Below are 18,100 nucleotides of genomic sequence, written 5' to 3'. Positions count from 1 at the left end.
GTTTACTGTTTTTGCATCGCTACCAACGCTGAAGTTTGCTAAGATATACTTAAGGATGGCTTGACGGCTGGAGCCTCCACGCTCTTTCAAAGCAGATATAGCCTTTCCGACCATCTCGCTGTATTTTGGATGAGTAGCTACTTTCTTTGGTTTAGCTGCAACTTTCTTCTTTGGTGACTTAGCTGGGGTCTTTACTACTGGTGCTGGTGCGTCTGACATTTTGCGGTTTTGGTTGTTGAACGATGTGTGCGAATGAACGACAGATTACAATGTTTACCAAACCTCACTGACATAGTGTAATTATCTATCTAACGCGGACCTCGACGAGAGCACCCTTAAACTTTCATGACAATCTAATTCAAACAGATCGACAAGAAAATCTGTGTGCTTGTTCGACAAGTTTTAATCATTTGTTTCAAATAAATTGTACGTTTTGATATATAAATCATACACGAAAATCTTCAGCAGGAATTTTTCTTTCAGAATATGTCATAAGAATTAAACAAAATACCACGAGTAAAGAAATATTTACGATTAATGTACAACTTGTCAATTTCTCTCGTGCGATTCTTCATCAGAAAACGTGTTGTATTATTTCACAAAAACTAGATTGTGCCGTAAAAATGATATACCTTTGTAGTAAAATCATTTCTTTATATGTTTTTGCTTTCAGATATACGTAGAAATAAAGAGACTTCCCAAAAATTTAGATTTTGCCTTCGATATGAAAGCACACAAAGATGGCAAACTTCGAAAGCGGGACTTCCTTGACCGAGATGAAAGACGTTTCAAATATTCGAATTTTTTACTGGAACTTTACAAGCTATAATTAGTATTTATTGTTTATTATTTGTTTTTGCTATAATGAATTTTTGCTAATCAGAATTCTTTCAGAAAAATAGTGAATCATATAAGCCCTGGTCAAAAAGAAAGAGGCGATTTCAAATGACGACAAAAGGCGGATACCATATTATCACAGACGACCTAATTTAAAAAAAAAAAATATATATGTAGCCACATGCATGTGGAAGGAGTGGAATTCTTAAGTGTATATAACTTGACTTGCATGTATTTCACGTAAAAATATTTCACCATGCAGATGGGTATTGAAAAATAAATAAATTTATGAATGATTTATTTTCTGTTTTCTTCATTCATTGATAGCTAGATATGTTGAATATTACATCCAAGTAAATTAGTAAAAAAAATCATAGAACAATTATGTTTGGTAGGAATGCAAAATTATAAGTAAAAAAATGTCTACAACACCCGGTATTCCCAGGCGGTCACCCATCCAAGTACTAACCGGGCTCGACGTTGCTTAACTTCGGTGATCGGACGAGAACCGGTGTTTTCAACGTGATATGGTCGTAGACACAGAAGTGTTAAAATTTTTGATATATAAGGTTAGGTAGTAGCATTTTTGAAAAGAAATTTATATAAAACAGATTTTTTCAGAAGCAAAACTTTACATTAATTGTTTGGTAGAAATGCAAAATTATAGGTACAAAAAATGTCTACAACACCCGGTATTCCCAGGCGGTCACCCATCCAAGTACTAACCGGGCTCGACGTTGCTTAACTTCGGTGATCGGACGAGAACCGGTGTTTTCAACGTGATATGGTCGTAGACACAGAAGTGTCAAAATGTTTGATATATAAAGTTAGGAAGTAGCAATTTTGAACAGATCTAGAATTTGTATAAAAAAAAATTTCAGGTTTAAGATAGAAGCAAAACTAAACACTTACTGCACGATCCAGAGAGTGGAAGATAGTAAAACTAGGCAAGTACACATGGACTTTATAGTAGAAAAAAATTGCAGAGAAGACAGAGAGATTTAGAATATGGGACAAGCTATATTTTATTTGTGACTAATACCATGCAACAATTTCAGACTCTTTTTGAAAAATTTTGGTAGCCCTTAAAAGGGCTGTTTAAGCTTTAAAAGCATCAGGATGCTTCCTTTATTTACTTCTTCTTTGGTGTCTTTGCCTTCTTTGGTTTAGCTGCAGCCTTTGTCTTCTTGGGAGATTTTGTGGCTTTCTTTGCAGATTTGGCAGCAGGTTTTGCAGCAGGTTTCTTTGCAGCTGGTTTCTTTGCTTTTGGTTTAGCTGCTTTCTTTTCACCTGCTGGTTTCTTTGCTGCAGGTTTCTTTGCGGCAGTCTTTTTGGTAGGTGTCTTTGCCTTCTTTGGCTTGGCGGCTTTAGGTTTAACTACTTTCTTTGCTGGTTTCTTAGCTGGTTTAGCCACTTCCCCAATCTTAAAGCTTCCAGAAGCGCCGGTACCCTTCGACTGTTTCAAGCTATTGCTCTTCACTCCTGATTTCAGAGCTAACTTCAAGTGAGTGTTTACTGTTTTTGCATCGCTACCAACGCTGAAGTTTGCTAAGATATACTTAAGGATGGCTTGACGGCTGGAGCCTCCACGCTCTTTCAAAGCAGATATAGCCTTTCCGACCATCTCGCTGTATTTTGGATGAGTAGCTACTTTCTTTGGTTTAGCTGCAACTTTCTTCTTTGGTGACTTAGCTGGGGTCTTTACTACTGGTGCTGGTGCGTCTGACATTTTGCGGTTTTGGTTGTTGAACGATGTGTGCGAATGAACGACAGATTACAATGTTTACCAAACCTCACTGACATAGTGTAATTATCTATCTAACGCGGACCTCGACGAGAGCACCCTTAAACTTTCATGACAATCTAATTCAAACAGATCGACAAGAAAATCTGTGTGCTTGTTCGACAAGTTTTAATCATTTGTTTCAAATAAATTGTACGTTTTGATATATAAATCATACACGAAAATCTTCAGCAGGAATTTTTCTTTCAGAATATGTCATAAGAATTAAACAAAATACCACGAGTAAAGAAATATTTACGATTAATGTACAACTTGTCAATTTCTCTCGTGCGATTCTTCATCAGAAAACGTGTTGTATTATTTCACAAAAACTAGATTGTGCCGTAAAAATGATATACCTTTGTAGTAAAATCATTTCTTTATATGTTTTTGCTTTCAGATATACGTAGAAATAAAGAGACTTCCCAAAAATTTAGATTTTGCCTTCGATATGAAAGCACACAAAGATGGCAAACTTCGAAAGCGGGACTTCCTTGACCGAGATGAAAGACGTTTCAAATATTCGAATTTTTTACTGGAACTTTACAAGCTATAATTAGTATTTATTGTTTATTATTTGTTTTTGCTATAATGAATTTTTGCTAATCAGAATTCTTTCAGAAAAATAGTGAATCATATAAGCCCTGGTCAAAAAGAAAGAGGCGATTTCAAATGACGACAAAAGGCGGATACCATATTATCACAGACGACCTAATTTAAAAAAAAAATATATATATGTAGCCACATGCATGTGGAAGGAGTGGAATTCTTAAGTGTATATAACTTGACTTGCATGTATTTCACGTAAAAATATTTCACCATGCAGATGGGTATTGAAAAATAAATAAATTTATGAATGATTTATTTTCTGTTTTCTTCATTCATTGATAGCTAGATATGTTGAATATTACATCCAAGTAAATTAGTAAAAAAAATCATAGAACAATTATGTTTGGTAGGAATGCAAAATTATAAGTAAAAAAATGTCTACAACACCCGGTATTCCCAGGCGGTCACCCATCCAAGTACTAACCGGGCTCGACGTTGCTTAACTTCGGTGATCGGACGAGAACCGGTGTTTTCAACGTGATATGGTCGTAGACACAGAAGTGTTAAAATTTTTGATATATAAGGTTAGGTAGTAGCATTTTTGAAAAGAAATTTATATAAAACAGATTTTTTCAGAAGCAAAACTTTACATTAATTGTTTGGTAGAAATGCAAAATTATAGGTACAAAAAATGTCTACAACACCCGGTATTCCCAGGCGGTCACCCATCCAAGTACTAACCGGGCTCGACGTTGCTTAACTTCGGTGATCGGACGAGAACCGGTGTTTTCAACGTGATATGGTCGTAGACACAGAAGTGTCAAAATGTTTGATATATAAAGTTAGGAAGTAGCAATTTTGAACAGATCTAGAATTTGTATAAAAAAAAATTTCAGGTTTAAGATAGAAGCAAAACTAAACACTTACTGCACGATCCAGAGAGTGGAAGATAGTAAAACTAGGCAAGTACACATGGACTTTATAGTAGAAAAAAATTGCAGAGAAGACAGAGAGATTTAGAATATGGGACAAGCTATATTTTATTTGTGACTAATACCATGCAACAATTTCAGACTCTTTTTGAAAAATTTTGGTAGCCCTTAAAAGGGCTGTTTAAGCTTTAAAAGCATCAGGATGCTTCCTTTATTTACTTCTTCTTTGGTGTCTTTGCCTTCTTTGGTTTAGCTGCAGCCTTTGTCTTCTTGGGAGATTTTGTGGCTTTCTTTGCAGATTTGGCAGCAGGTTTTGCAGCAGGTTTCTTTGCAGCTGGTTTCTTTGCTTTTGGTTTAGCTGCTTTCTTTTCACCTGCTGGTTTCTTTGCTGCAGGTTTCTTTGCGGCAGTCTTTTTGGTAGGTGTCTTTGCCTTCTTTGGCTTGGCGGCTTTAGGTTTAACTACTTTCTTTGCTGGTTTCTTAGCTGGTTTAGCCACTTCCCCAATCTTAAAGCTTCCAGAAGCGCCGGTACCCTTCGACTGTTTCAAGCTATTGCTCTTCACTCCTGATTTCAGAGCTAACTTCAAGTGAGTGTTTACTGTTTTTGCATCGCTACCAACGCTGAAGTTTGCTAAGATATACTTAAGGATGGCTTGACGGCTGGAGCCTCCACGCTCTTTCAAAGCAGATATAGCCTTTCCGACCATCTCGCTGTATTTTGGATGAGTAGCTACTTTCTTTGGTTTAGCTGCAACTTTCTTCTTTGGTGACTTAGCTGGGGTCTTTACTACTGGTGCTGGTGCGTCTGACATTTTGCGGTTTTGGTTGTTGAACGATGTGTGCGAATGAACGACAGATTACAATGTTTACCAAACCTCACTGACATAGTGTAATTATCTATCTAACGCGGACCTCGACGAGAGCACCCTTAAACTTTCATGACAATCTAATTCAAACAGATCGACAAGAAAATCTGTGTGCTTGTTCGACAAGTTTTAATCATTTGTTTCAAATAAATTGTACGTTTTGATATATAAATCATACACGAAAATCTTCAGCAGGAATTTTTCTTTCAGAATATGTCATAAGAATTAAACAAAATACCACGAGTAAAGAAATATTTACGATTAATGTACAACTTGTCAATTTCTCTCGTGCGATTCTTCATCAGAAAACGTGTTGTATTATTTCACAAAAACTAGATTGTGCCGTAAAAATGATATACCTTTGTAGTAAAATCATTTCTTTATATGTTTTTGCTTTCAGATATACGTAGAAATAAAGAGACTTCCCAAAAATTTAGATTTTGCCTTCGATATGAAAGCACACAAAGATGGCAAACTTCGAAAGCGGGACTTCCTTGACCGAGATGAAAGACGTTTCAAATATTCGAATTTTTTACTGGAACTTTACAAGCTATAATTAGTATTTATTGTTTATTATTTGTTTTTGCTATAATGAATTTTTGCTAATCAGAATTCTTTCAGAAAAATAGTGAATCATATAAGCCCTGGTCAAAAAGAAAGAGGCGATTTCAAATGACGACAAAAGGCGGATACCATATTATCACAGACGACCTAATTTAAAAAAAAAATATATATATGTAGCCACATGCATGTGGAAGGAGTGGAATTCTTAAGTGTATATAACTTGACTTGCATGTATTTCACGTAAAAATATTTCACCATGCAGATGGGTATTGAAAAATAAATAAATTTATGAATGATTTATTTTCTGTTTTCTTCATTCATTGATAGCTAGATATGTTGAATATTACATCCAAGTAAATTAGTAAAAAAAATCATAGAACAATTATGTTTGGTAGGAATGCAAAATTATAAGTAAAAAAATGTCTACAACACCCGGTATTCCCAGGCGGTCACCCATCCAAGTACTAACCGGGCTCGACGTTGCTTAACTTCGGTGATCGGACGAGAACCGGTGTTTTCAACGTGATATGGTCGTAGACACAGAAGTGTTAAAATTTTTGATATATAAGGTTAGGTAGTAGCATTTTTGAAAAGAAATTTATATAAAACAGATTTTTTCAGAAGCAAAACTTTACATTAATTGTTTGGTAGAAATGCAAAATTATAGGTACAAAAAATGTCTACAACACCCGGTATTCCCAGGCGGTCACCCATCCAAGTACTAACCGGGCTCGACGTTGCTTAACTTCGGTGATCGGACGAGAACCGGTGTTTTCAACGTGATATGGTCGTAGACACAGAAGTGTCAAAATGTTTGATATATAAAGTTAGGAAGTAGCAATTTTGAACAGATCTAGAATTTGTATAAAAAAAAATTTCAGGTTTAAGATAGAAGCAAAACTAAACACTTACTGCACGATCCAGAGAGTGGAAGATAGTAAAACTAGGCAAGTACACATGGACTTTATAGTAGAAAAAAATTGCAGAGAAGACAGAGAGATTTAGAATATGGGACAAGCTATATTTTATTTGTGACTAATACCATGCAACAATTTCAGACTCTTTTTGAAAAATTTTGGTAGCCCTTAAAAGGGCTGTTTAAGCTTTAAAAGCATCAGGATGCTTCCTTTATTTACTTCTTCTTTGGTGTCTTTGCCTTCTTTGGTTTAGCTGCAGCCTTTGTCTTCTTGGGAGATTTTGTGGCTTTCTTTGCAGATTTGGCAGCAGGTTTTGCAGCAGGTTTCTTTGCAGCTGGTTTCTTTGCTTTTGGTTTAGCTGCTTTCTTTTCACCTGCTGGTTTCTTTGCTGCAGGTTTCTTTGCGGCAGTCTTTTTGGTAGGTGTCTTTGCCTTCTTTGGCTTGGCGGCTTTAGGTTTAACTACTTTCTTTGCTGGTTTCTTAGCTGGTTTAGCCACTTCCCCAATCTTAAAGCTTCCAGAAGCGCCGGTACCCTTCGACTGTTTCAAGCTATTGCTCTTCACTCCTGATTTCAGAGCTAACTTCAAGTGAGTGTTTACTGTTTTTGCATCGCTACCAACGCTGAAGTTTGCTAAGATATACTTAAGGATGGCTTGACGGCTGGAGCCTCCACGCTCTTTCAAAGCAGATATAGCCTTTCCGACCATCTCGCTGTATTTTGGATGAGTAGCTACTTTCTTTGGTTTAGCTGCAACTTTCTTCTTTGGTGACTTAGCTGGGGTCTTTACTACTGGTGCTGGTGCGTCTGACATTTTGCGGTTTTGGTTGTTGAACGATGTGTGCGAATGAACGACAGATTACAATGTTTACCAAACCTCACTGACATAGTGTAATTATCTATCTAACGCGGACCTCGACGAGAGCACCCTTAAACTTTCATGACAATCTAATTCAAACAGATCGACAAGAAAATCTGTGTGCTTGTTCGACAAGTTTTAATCATTTGTTTCAAATAAATTGTACGTTTTGATATATAAATCATACACGAAAATCTTCAGCAGGAATTTTTCTTTCAGAATATGTCATAAGAATTAAACAAAATACCACGAGTAAAGAAATATTTACGATTAATGTACAACTTGTCAATTTCTCTCGTGCGATTCTTCATCAGAAAACGTGTTGTATTATTTCACAAAAACTAGATTGTGCCGTAAAAATGATATACCTTTGTAGTAAAATCATTTCTTTATATGTTTTTGCTTTCAGATATACGTAGAAATAAAGAGACTTCCCAAAAATTTAGATTTTGCCTTCGATATGAAAGCACACAAAGATGGCAAACTTCGAAAGCGGGACTTCCTTGACCGAGATGAAAGACGTTTCAAATATTCGAATTTTTTACTGGAACTTTACAAGCTATAATTAGTATTTATTGTTTATTATTTGTTTTTGCTATAATGAATTTTTGCTAATCAGAATTCTTTCAGAAAAATAGTGAATCATATAAGCCCTGGTCAAAAAGAAAGAGGCGATTTCAAATGACGACAAAAGGCGGATACCATATTATCACAGACGACCTAATTTAAAAAAAAAAAATATATATGTAGCCACATGCATGTGGAAGGAGTGGAATTCTTAAGTGTATATAACTTGACTTGCATGTATTTCACGTAAAAATATTTCACCATGCAGATGGGTATTGAAAAATAAATAAATTTATGAATGATTTATTTTCTGTTTTCTTCATTCATTGATAGCTAGATATGTTGAATATTACATCCAAGTAAATTAGTAAAAAAAATCATAGAACAATTATGTTTGGTAGGAATGCAAAATTATAAGTAAAAAAATGTCTACAACACCCGGTATTCCCAGGCGGTCACCCATCCAAGTACTAACCGGGCTCGACGTTGCTTAACTTCGGTGATCGGACGAGAACCGGTGTTTTCAACGTGATATGGTCGTAGACACAGAAGTGTTAAAATTTTTGATATATAAGGTTAGGTAGTAGCATTTTTGAAAAGAAATTTATATAAAACAGATTTTTTCAGAAGCAAAACTTTACATTAATTGTTTGGTAGAAATGCAAAATTATAGGTACAAAAAATGTCTACAACACCCGGTATTCCCAGGCGGTCACCCATCCAAGTACTAACCGGGCTCGACGTTGCTTAACTTCGGTGATCGGACGAGAACCGGTGTTTTCAACGTGATATGGTCGTAGACACAGAAGTGTCAAAATGTTTGATATATAAAGTTAGGAAGTAGCAATTTTGAACAGATCTAGAATTTGTATAAAAAAAAATTTCAGGTTTAAGATAGAAGCAAAACTAAACACTTACTGCACGATCCAGAGAGTGGAAGATAGTAAAACTAGGCAAGTACACATGGACTTTATAGTAGAAAAAAATTGCAGAGAAGACAGAGAGATTTAGAATATGGGACAAGCTATATTTTATTTGTGACTAATACCATGCAACAATTTCAGACTCTTTTTGAAAAATTTTGGTAGCCCTTAAAAGGGCTGTTTAAGCTTTAAAAGCATCAGGATGCTTCCTTTATTTACTTCTTCTTTGGTGTCTTTGCCTTCTTTGGTTTAGCTGCAGCCTTTGTCTTCTTGGGAGATTTTGTGGCTTTCTTTGCAGATTTGGCAGCAGGTTTTGCAGCAGGTTTCTTTGCAGCTGGTTTCTTTGCTTTTGGTTTAGCTGCTTTCTTTTCACCTGCTGGTTTCTTTGCTGCAGGTTTCTTTGCGGCAGTCTTTTTGGTAGGTGTCTTTGCCTTCTTTGGCTTGGCGGCTTTAGGTTTAACTACTTTCTTTGCTGGTTTCTTAGCTGGTTTAGCCACTTCCCCAATCTTAAAGCTTCCAGAAGCGCCGGTACCCTTCGACTGTTTCAAGCTATTGCTCTTCACTCCTGATTTCAGAGCTAACTTCAAGTGAGTGTTTACTGTTTTTGCATCGCTACCAACGCTGAAGTTTGCTAAGATATACTTAAGGATGGCTTGACGGCTGGAGCCTCCACGCTCTTTCAAAGCAGATATAGCCTTTCCGACCATCTCGCTGTATTTTGGATGAGTAGCTACTTTCTTTGGTTTAGCTGCAACTTTCTTCTTTGGTGACTTAGCTGGGGTCTTTACTACTGGTGCTGGTGCGTCTGACATTTTGCGGTTTTGGTTGTTGAACGATGTGTGCGAATGAACGACAGATTACAATGTTTACCAAACCTCACTGACATAGTGTAATTATCTATCTAACGCGGACCTCGACGAGAGCACCCTTAAACTTTCATGACAATCTAATTCAAACAGATCGACAAGAAAATCTGTGTGCTTGTTCGACAAGTTTTAATCATTTGTTTCAAATAAATTGTACGTTTTGATATATAAATCATACACGAAAATCTTCAGCAGGAATTTTTCTTTCAGAATATGTCATAAGAATTAAACAAAATACCACGAGTAAAGAAATATTTACGATTAATGTACAACTTGTCAATTTCTCTCGTGCGATTCTTCATCAGAAAACGTGTTGTATTATTTCACAAAAACTAGATTGTGCCGTAAAAATGATATACCTTTGTAGTAAAATCATTTCTTTATATGTTTTTGCTTTCAGATATACGTAGAAATAAAGAGACTTCCCAAAAATTTAGATTTTGCCTTCGATATGAAAGCACACAAAGATGGCAAACTTCGAAAGCGGGACTTCCTTGACCGAGATGAAAGACGTTTCAAATATTCGAATTTTTTACTGGAACTTTACAAGCTATAATTAGTATTTATTGTTTATTATTTGTTTTTGCTATAATGAATTTTTGCTAATCAGAATTCTTTCAGAAAAATAGTGAATCATATAAGCCCTGGTCAAAAAGAAAGAGGCGATTTCAAATGACGACAAAAGGCGGATACCATATTATCACAGACGACCTAATTTAAAAAAAAAAAATATATATGTAGCCACATGCATGTGGAAGGAGTGGAATTCTTAAGTGTATATAACTTGACTTGCATGTATTTCACGTAAAAATATTTCACCATGCAGATGGGTATTGAAAAATAAATAAATTTATGAATGATTTATTTTCTGTTTTCTTCATTCATTGATAGCTAGATATGTTGAATATTACATCCAAGTAAATTAGTAAAAAAAATCATAGAACAATTATGTTTGGTAGGAATGCAAAATTATAAGTAAAAAAATGTCTACAACACCCGGTATTCCCAGGCGGTCACCCATCCAAGTACTAACCGGGCTCGACGTTGCTTAACTTCGGTGATCGGACGAGAACCGGTGTTTTCAACGTGATATGGTCGTAGACACAGAAGTGTTAAAATTTTTGATATATAAGGTTAGGTAGTAGCATTTTTGAAAAGAAATTTATATAAAACAGATTTTTTCAGAAGCAAAACTTTACATTAATTGTTTGGTAGAAATGCAAAATTATAGGTACAAAAAATGTCTACAACACCCGGTATTCCCAGGCGGTCACCCATCCAAGTACTAACCGGGCTCGACGTTGCTTAACTTCGGTGATCGGACGAGAACCGGTGTTTTCAACGTGATATGGTCGTAGACACAGAAGTGTCAAAATGTTTGATATATAAAGTTAGGAAGTAGCAATTTTGAACAGATCTAGAATTTGTATAAAAAAAAATTTCAGGTTTAAGATAGAAGCAAAACTAAACACTTACTGCACGATCCAGAGAGTGGAAGATAGTAAAACTAGGCAAGTACACATGGACTTTATAGTAGAAAAAAATTGCAGAGAAGACAGAGAGATTTAGAATATGGGACAAGCTATATTTTATTTGTGACTAATACCATGCAACAATTTCAGACTCTTTTTGAAAAATTTTGGTAGCCCTTAAAAGGGCTGTTTAAGCTTTAAAAGCATCAGGATGCTTCCTTTATTTACTTCTTCTTTGGTGTCTTTGCCTTCTTTGGTTTAGCTGCAGCCTTTGTCTTCTTGGGAGATTTTGTGGCTTTCTTTGCAGATTTGGCAGCAGGTTTTGCAGCAGGTTTCTTTGCAGCTGGTTTCTTTGCTTTTGGTTTAGCTGCTTTCTTTTCACCTGCTGGTTTCTTTGCTGCAGGTTTCTTTGCGGCAGTCTTTTTGGTAGGTGTCTTTGCCTTCTTTGGCTTGGCGGCTTTAGGTTTAACTACTTTCTTTGCTGGTTTCTTAGCTGGTTTAGCCACTTCCCCAATCTTAAAGCTTCCAGAAGCGCCGGTACCCTTCGACTGTTTCAAGCTATTGCTCTTCACTCCTGATTTCAGAGCTAACTTCAAGTGAGTGTTTACTGTTTTTGCATCGCTACCAACGCTGAAGTTTGCTAAGATATACTTAAGGATGGCTTGACGGCTGGAGCCTCCACGCTCTTTCAAAGCAGATATAGCCTTTCCGACCATCTCGCTGTATTTTGGATGAGTAGCTACTTTCTTTGGTTTAGCTGCAACTTTCTTCTTTGGTGACTTAGCTGGGGTCTTTACTACTGGTGCTGGTGCGTCTGACATTTTGCGGTTTTGGTTGTTGAACGATGTGTGCGAATGAACGACAGATTACAATGTTTACCAAACCTCACTGACATAGTGTAATTATCTATCTAACGCGGACCTCGACGAGAGCACCCTTAAACTTTCATGACAATCTAATTCAAACAGATCGACAAGAAAATCTGTGTGCTTGTTCGACAAGTTTTAATCATTTGTTTCAAATAAATTGTACGTTTTGATATATAAATCATACACGAAAATCTTCAGCAGGAATTTTTCTTTCAGAATATGTCATAAGAATTAAACAAAATACCACGAGTAAAGAAATATTTACGATTAATGTACAACTTGTCAATTTCTCTCGTGCGATTCTTCATCAGAAAACGTGTTGTATTATTTCACAAAAACTAGATTGTGCCGTAAAAATGATATACCTTTGTAGTAAAATCATTTCTTTATATGTTTTTGCTTTCAGATATACGTAGAAATAAAGAGACTTCCCAAAAATTTAGATTTTGCCTTCGATATGAAAGCACACAAAGATGGCAAACTTCGAAAGCGGGACTTCCTTGACCGAGATGAAAGACGTTTCAAATATTCGAATTTTTTACTGGAACTTTACAAGCTATAATTAGTATTTATTGTTTATTATTTGTTTTTGCTATAATGAATTTTTGCTAATCAGAATTCTTTCAGAAAAATAGTGAATCATATAAGCCCTGGTCAAAAAGAAAGAGGCGATTTCAAATGACGACAAAAGGCGGATACCATATTATCACAGACGACCTAATTTAAAAAAAAAAAATATATATGTAGCCACATGCATGTGGAAGGAGTGGAATTCTTAAGTGTATATAACTTGACTTGCATGTATTTCACGTAAAAATATTTCACCATGCAGATGGGTATTGAAAAATAAATAAATTTATGAATGATTTATTTTCTGTTTTCTTCATTCATTGATAGCTAGATATGTTGAATATTACATCCAAGTAAATTAGTAAAAAAAATCATAGAACAATTATGTTTGGTAGGAATGCAAAATTATAAGTAAAAAAATGTCTACAACACCCGGTATTCCCAGGCGGTCACCCATCCAAGTACTAACCGGGCTCGACGTTGCTTAACTTCGGTGATCGGACGAGAACCGGTGTTTTCAACGTGATATGGTCGTAGACACAGAAGTGTTAAAATTTTTGATATATAAGGTTAGGTAGTAGCATTTTTGAAAAGAAATTTATATAAAACAGATTTTTTCAGAAGCAAAACTTTACATTAATTGTTTGGTAGAAATGCAAAATTATAGGTACAAAAAATGTCTACAACACCCGGTATTCCCAGGCGGTCACCCATCCAAGTACTAACCGGGCTCGACGTTGCTTAACTTCGGTGATCGGACGAGAACCGGTGTTTTCAACGTGATATGGTCGTAGACACAGAAGTGTCAAAATGTTTGATATATAAAGTTAGGAAGTAGCAATTTTGAACAGATCTAGAATTTGTATAAAAAAAAATTTCAGGTTTAAGATAGAAGCAAAACTAAACACTTACTGCACGATCCAGAGAGTGGAAGATAGTAAAACTAGGCAAGTACACATGGACTTTATAGTAGAAAAAAATTGCAGAGAAGACAGAGAGATTTAGAATATGGGACAAGCTATATTTTATTTGTGACTAATACCATGCAACAATTTCAGACTCTTTTTGAAAAATTTTGGTAGCCCTTAAAAGGGCTGTTTAAGCTTTAAAAGCATCAGGATGCTTCCTTTATTTACTTCTTCTTTGGTGTCTTTGCCTTCTTTGGTTTAGCTGCAGCCTTTGTCTTCTTGGGAGATTTTGTGGCTTTCTTTGCAGATTTGGCAGCAGGTTTTGCAGCAGGTTTCTTTGCAGCTGGTTTCTTTGCTTTTGGTTTAGCTGCTTTCTTTTCACCTGCTGGTTTCTTTGCTGCAGGTTTCTTTGCGGCAGTCTTTTTGGTAGGTGTCTTTGCCTTCTTTGGCTTGGCGGCTTTAGGTTTAACTACTTTCTTTGCTGGTTTCTTAGCTGGTTTAGCCACTTCCCCAATCTTAAAGCTTCCAGAAGCGCCGGTACCCTTCGACTGTTTCAAGCTATTGCTCTTCACTCCTGATTTCAGAGCTAACTTCAAGTGAGTGTTTACTGTTTTTGCATCGCTACCAACGCTGAAGTTTGCTAAGATATACTTAAGGATGGCTTGACGGCTGGAGCCTCCACGCTCTTTCAAAGCAGATATAGCCTTTCCGACCATCTCGCTGTATTTTGGATGAGTAGCTACTTTCTTTGGTTTAGCTGCAACTTTCTTCTTTGGTGACTTAGCTGGGGTCTTTACTACTGGTGCTGGTGCGTCTGACATTTTGCGGTTTTGGTTGTTGAACGATGTGTGCGAATGAACGACAGATTACAATGTTTACCAAACCTCACTGACATAGTGTAATTATCTATCTAACGCGGACCTCGACGAGAGCACCCTTAAACTTTCATGACAATCTAATTCAAACAGATCGACAAGAAAATCTGTGTGCTTGTTCGACAAGTTTTAATCATTTGTTTCAAATAAATTGTACGTTTTGATATATAAATCATACACGAAAATCTTCAGCAGGAATTTTTCTTTCAGAATATGTCATAAGAATTAAACAAAATACCACGAGTAAAGAAATATTTACGATTAATGTACAACTTGTCAATTTCTCTCGTGCGATTCTTCATCAGAAAACGTGTTGTATTATTTCACAAAAACTAGATTGTGCCGTAAAAATGATATACCTTTGTAGTAAAATCATTTCTTTATATGTTTTTGCTTTCAGATATACGTAGAAATAAAGAGACTTCCCAAAAATTTAGATTTTGCCTTCGATATGAAAGCACACAAAGATGGCAAACTTCGAAAGCGGGACTTCCTTGACCGAGATGAAAGACGTTTCAAATATTCGAATTTTTTACTGGAACTTTACAAGCTATAATTAGTATTTATTGTTTATTATTTGTTTTTGCTATAATGAATTTTTGCTAATCAGAATTCTTTCAGAAAAATAGTGAATCATATAAGCCCTGGTCAAAAAGAAAGAGGCGATTTCAAATGACGACAAAAGGCGGATACCATATTATCACAGACGACCTAATTTAAAAAAAAAAAATATATATGTAGCCACATGCATGTGGAAGGAGTGGAATTCTTAAGTGTATATAACTTGACTTGCATGTATTTCACGTAAAAATATTTCACCATGCAGATGGGTATTGAAAAATAAATAAATTTATGAATGATTTATTTTCTGTTTTCTTCATTCATTGATAGCTAGATATGTTGAATATTACATCCAAGTAAATTAGTAAAAAAAATCATAGAACAATTATGTTTGGTAGGAATGCAAAATTATAAGTAAAAAAATGTCTACAACACCCGGTATTCCCAGGCGGTCACCCATCCAAGTACTAACCGGGCTCGACGTTGCTTAACTTCGGTGATCGGACGAGAACCGGTGTTTTCAACGTGATATGGTCGTAGACACAGAAGTGTTAAAATTTTTGATATATAAGGTTAGGTAGTAGCATTTTTGAAAAGAAATTTATATAAAACAGATTTTTTCAGAAGCAAAACTTTACATTAATTGTTTGGTAGAAATGCAAAATTATAGGTACAAAAAATGTCTACAACACCCGGTATTCCCAGGCGGTCACCCATCCAAGTACTAACCGGGCTCGACGTTGCTTAACTTCGGTGATCGGACGAGAACCGGTGTTTTCAACGTGATATGGTCGTAGACACAGAAGTGTCAAAATGTTTGATATATAAAGTTAGGAAGTAGCAATTTTGAACAGATCTAGAATTTGTATAAAAAAAAATTTCAGGTTTAAGATAGAAGCAAAACTAAACACTTACTGCACGATCCAGAGAGTGGAAGATAGTAAAACTAGGCAAGTACACATGGACTTTATAGTAGAAAAAAATTGCAGAGAAGACAGAGAGATTTAGAATATGGGACAAGCTATATTTTATTTGTGACTAATACCATGCAACAATTTCAGACTCTTTTTGAAAAATTTTGGTAGCCCTTAAAAGGGCTGTTTAAGCTTTAAAAGCATCAGGATGCTTCCTTTATTTACTTCTTCTTTGGTGTCTTTGCCTTCTTTGGTTTAGCTGCAGCCTTTGTCTTCTTGGGAGATTTTGTGGCTTTCTTTGCAGATTTGGCAGCAGGTTTTGCAGCAGGTTTCTTTGCAGCTGGTTTCTTTGCTTTTGGTTTAGCTGCTTTCTTTTCACCTGCTGGTTTCTTTGCTGCAGGTTTCTTTGCGGCAGTCTTTTTGGTAGGTGTCTTTGCCTTCTTTGGCTTGGCGGCTTTAGGTTTAACTACTTTCTTTGCTGGTTTCTTAGCTGGTTTAGCCACTTCCCCAATCTTAAAGCTTCCAGAAGCGCCGGTACCCTTCGACTGTTTCAAGCTATTGCTCTTCACTCCTGATTTCAGAGCTAACTTCAAGTGAGTGTTTACTGTTTTTGCATCGCTACCAACGCTGAAGTTTGCTAAGATATACTTAAGGATGGCTTGACGGCTGGAGCCTCCACGCTCTTTCAAAGCAGATATAGCCTTTCCGACCATCTCGCTGTATTTTGGATGAGTAGCTACTTTCTTTGGTTTAGCTGCAACTTTCTTCTTTGGTGACTTAGCTGGGGTCTTTACTACTGGTGCTGGTGCGTCTGACATTTTGCGGTTTTGGTTGTTGAACGATGTGTGCGAATGAACGACAGATTACAATGTTTACCAAACCTCACTGACATAGTGTAATTATCTATCTAACGCGGACCTCGACGAGAGCACCCTTAAACTTTCATGACAATCTAATTCAAACAGATCGACAAGAAAATCTGTGTGCTTGTTCGACAAGTTTTAATCATTTGTTTCAAATAAATTGTACGTTTTGATATATAAATCATACACGAAAATCTTCAGCAGGAATTTTTCTTTCAGAATATGTCATAAGAATTAAACAAAATACCACGAGTAAAGAAATATTTACGATTAATGTACAACTTGTCAATTTCTCTCGTGCGATTCTTCATCAGAAAACGTGTTGTATTATTTCACAAAAACTAGATTGTGCCGTAAAAATGATATACCTTTGTAGTAAAATCATTTCTTTATATGTTTTTGCTTTCAGATATACGTAGAAATAAAGAGACTTCCCAAAAATTTAGATTTTGCCTTCGATATGAAAGCACACAAAGATGGCAAACTTCGAAAGCGGGACTTCCTTGACCGAGATGAAAGACGTTTCAAATATTCGAATTTTTTACTGGAACTTTACAAGCTATAATTAGTATTTATTGTTTATTATTTGTTTTTGCTATAATGAATTTTTGCTAATCAGAATTCTTTCAGAAAAATAGTGAATCATATAAGCCCTGGTCAAAAAGAAAGAGGCGATTTCAAATGACGACAAAAGGCGGATACCATATTATCACAGACGACCTAATTTAAAAAAAAAAAAATATATATGTAGCCACATGCATGTGGAAGGAGTGGAATTCTTAAGTGTATATAACTTGACTTGCATGTATTTCACGTAAAAATATTTCACCATGCAGATGGGTATTGAAAAATAAATAAATTTATGAATGATTTATTTTCTGTTTTCTTCATTCATTGATAGCTAGATATGTTGAATATTACATCCAAGTAAATTAGTAAAAAAAATCATAGAACAATTATGTTTGGTAGGAATGCAAAATTATAAGTAAAAAAATGTCTACAACACCCGGTATTCCCAGGCGGTCACCCATCCAAGTACTAACCGGGCTCGACGTTGCTTAACTTCGGTGATCGGACGAGAACCGGTGTTTTCAACGTGATATGGTCGTAGACACAGAAGTGTTAAAATTTTTGATATATAAGGTTAGGTAGTAGCATTTTTGAAAAGAAATTTATATAAAACAGATTTTTTCAGAAGCAAAACTTTACATTAATTGTTTGGTAGAAATGCAAAATTATAGGTACAAAAATGTCTACAACACCCGGTATTCCCAGGCGGTCACCCATCCAAGTACTAACCGGGCTCGACGTTGCTTAACTTCGGTGATCGGACGAGAACCGGTGTTTTCAACGTGATATGGTCGTAGACACAGAAGTGTCAAAATGTTTGATATATAAAGTTAGGAA

The 18,100-nt window shown here is 35.8% G+C and overlaps 16 non-coding genes across 16 annotated transcripts; all 16 read right to left on the bottom strand.

Moving 5' to 3' along the window:
* Nucleotides 1-1,257: 1,257 nt before the first annotated feature.
* On the bottom strand, nt 1,258-1,376 carry LOC139508666 (5S ribosomal RNA). The gene has a single exon (XR_011661396.1). It is a non-coding gene; the product is annotated as a 5S ribosomal RNA (ribosomal RNA).
* A 138-nt stretch (nt 1,377-1,514) lies between these two features.
* LOC139508664 (5S ribosomal RNA) lies at nt 1,515-1,633 on the bottom strand. Its single transcript, XR_011661394.1, has one exon. It is a non-coding gene; the product is annotated as a 5S ribosomal RNA (ribosomal RNA).
* Nucleotides 1,634-3,604: 1,971 nt separating this feature from the next.
* Nucleotides 3,605-3,723, bottom strand: LOC139508662 (5S ribosomal RNA). Its single transcript, XR_011661393.1, has one exon. It is a non-coding gene; the product is annotated as a 5S ribosomal RNA (ribosomal RNA).
* Nucleotides 3,724-3,861: 138 nt separating this feature from the next.
* LOC139508661 (5S ribosomal RNA) lies at nt 3,862-3,980 on the bottom strand. The gene has a single exon (XR_011661392.1). It is a non-coding gene; the product is annotated as a 5S ribosomal RNA (ribosomal RNA).
* A 1,971-nt stretch (nt 3,981-5,951) lies between these two features.
* On the bottom strand, nt 5,952-6,070 carry LOC139508660 (5S ribosomal RNA). The gene has a single exon (XR_011661391.1). It is a non-coding gene; the product is annotated as a 5S ribosomal RNA (ribosomal RNA).
* Nucleotides 6,071-6,208: 138 nt separating this feature from the next.
* LOC139508659 (5S ribosomal RNA) lies at nt 6,209-6,327 on the bottom strand. Its single transcript, XR_011661390.1, has one exon. It is a non-coding gene; the product is annotated as a 5S ribosomal RNA (ribosomal RNA).
* Nucleotides 6,328-8,298: 1,971 nt separating this feature from the next.
* LOC139508658 (5S ribosomal RNA) lies at nt 8,299-8,417 on the bottom strand. The gene has a single exon (XR_011661389.1). It is a non-coding gene; the product is annotated as a 5S ribosomal RNA (ribosomal RNA).
* Nucleotides 8,418-8,555: 138 nt separating this feature from the next.
* On the bottom strand, nt 8,556-8,674 carry LOC139508657 (5S ribosomal RNA). The gene has a single exon (XR_011661387.1). It is a non-coding gene; the product is annotated as a 5S ribosomal RNA (ribosomal RNA).
* Nucleotides 8,675-10,645: 1,971 nt separating this feature from the next.
* Nucleotides 10,646-10,764, bottom strand: LOC139508656 (5S ribosomal RNA). Its single transcript, XR_011661386.1, has one exon. It is a non-coding gene; the product is annotated as a 5S ribosomal RNA (ribosomal RNA).
* A 138-nt stretch (nt 10,765-10,902) lies between these two features.
* On the bottom strand, nt 10,903-11,021 carry LOC139508655 (5S ribosomal RNA). The gene has a single exon (XR_011661385.1). It is a non-coding gene; the product is annotated as a 5S ribosomal RNA (ribosomal RNA).
* A 1,971-nt stretch (nt 11,022-12,992) lies between these two features.
* LOC139508654 (5S ribosomal RNA) lies at nt 12,993-13,111 on the bottom strand. The gene has a single exon (XR_011661384.1). It is a non-coding gene; the product is annotated as a 5S ribosomal RNA (ribosomal RNA).
* Nucleotides 13,112-13,249: 138 nt separating this feature from the next.
* LOC139508669 (5S ribosomal RNA) lies at nt 13,250-13,368 on the bottom strand. Its single transcript, XR_011661400.1, has one exon. It is a non-coding gene; the product is annotated as a 5S ribosomal RNA (ribosomal RNA).
* A 1,971-nt stretch (nt 13,369-15,339) lies between these two features.
* Nucleotides 15,340-15,458, bottom strand: LOC139508668 (5S ribosomal RNA). Its single transcript, XR_011661398.1, has one exon. It is a non-coding gene; the product is annotated as a 5S ribosomal RNA (ribosomal RNA).
* A 138-nt stretch (nt 15,459-15,596) lies between these two features.
* Nucleotides 15,597-15,715, bottom strand: LOC139508667 (5S ribosomal RNA). Its single transcript, XR_011661397.1, has one exon. It is a non-coding gene; the product is annotated as a 5S ribosomal RNA (ribosomal RNA).
* A 1,972-nt stretch (nt 15,716-17,687) lies between these two features.
* Nucleotides 17,688-17,806, bottom strand: LOC139508665 (5S ribosomal RNA). The gene has a single exon (XR_011661395.1). It is a non-coding gene; the product is annotated as a 5S ribosomal RNA (ribosomal RNA).
* Nucleotides 17,807-17,943: 137 nt separating this feature from the next.
* LOC139508653 (5S ribosomal RNA) lies at nt 17,944-18,062 on the bottom strand. The gene has a single exon (XR_011661383.1). It is a non-coding gene; the product is annotated as a 5S ribosomal RNA (ribosomal RNA).
* Between the last annotated feature and the right edge of the window lie 38 nt (nt 18,063-18,100).

The sequence above is a fragment of the Mytilus edulis genome, unplaced genomic scaffold (assembly GCF_963676685.1).
Source record: "Mytilus edulis unplaced genomic scaffold, xbMytEdul2.2 SCAFFOLD_2071, whole genome shotgun sequence".
Classification (NCBI taxonomy): domain Eukaryota; kingdom Metazoa; phylum Mollusca; class Bivalvia; order Mytilida; family Mytilidae; genus Mytilus; species Mytilus edulis.
The sequence above is the reverse complement of the archived record's forward strand: the minus strand, read 5'-3'. Positions and strand labels throughout refer to the sequence as shown.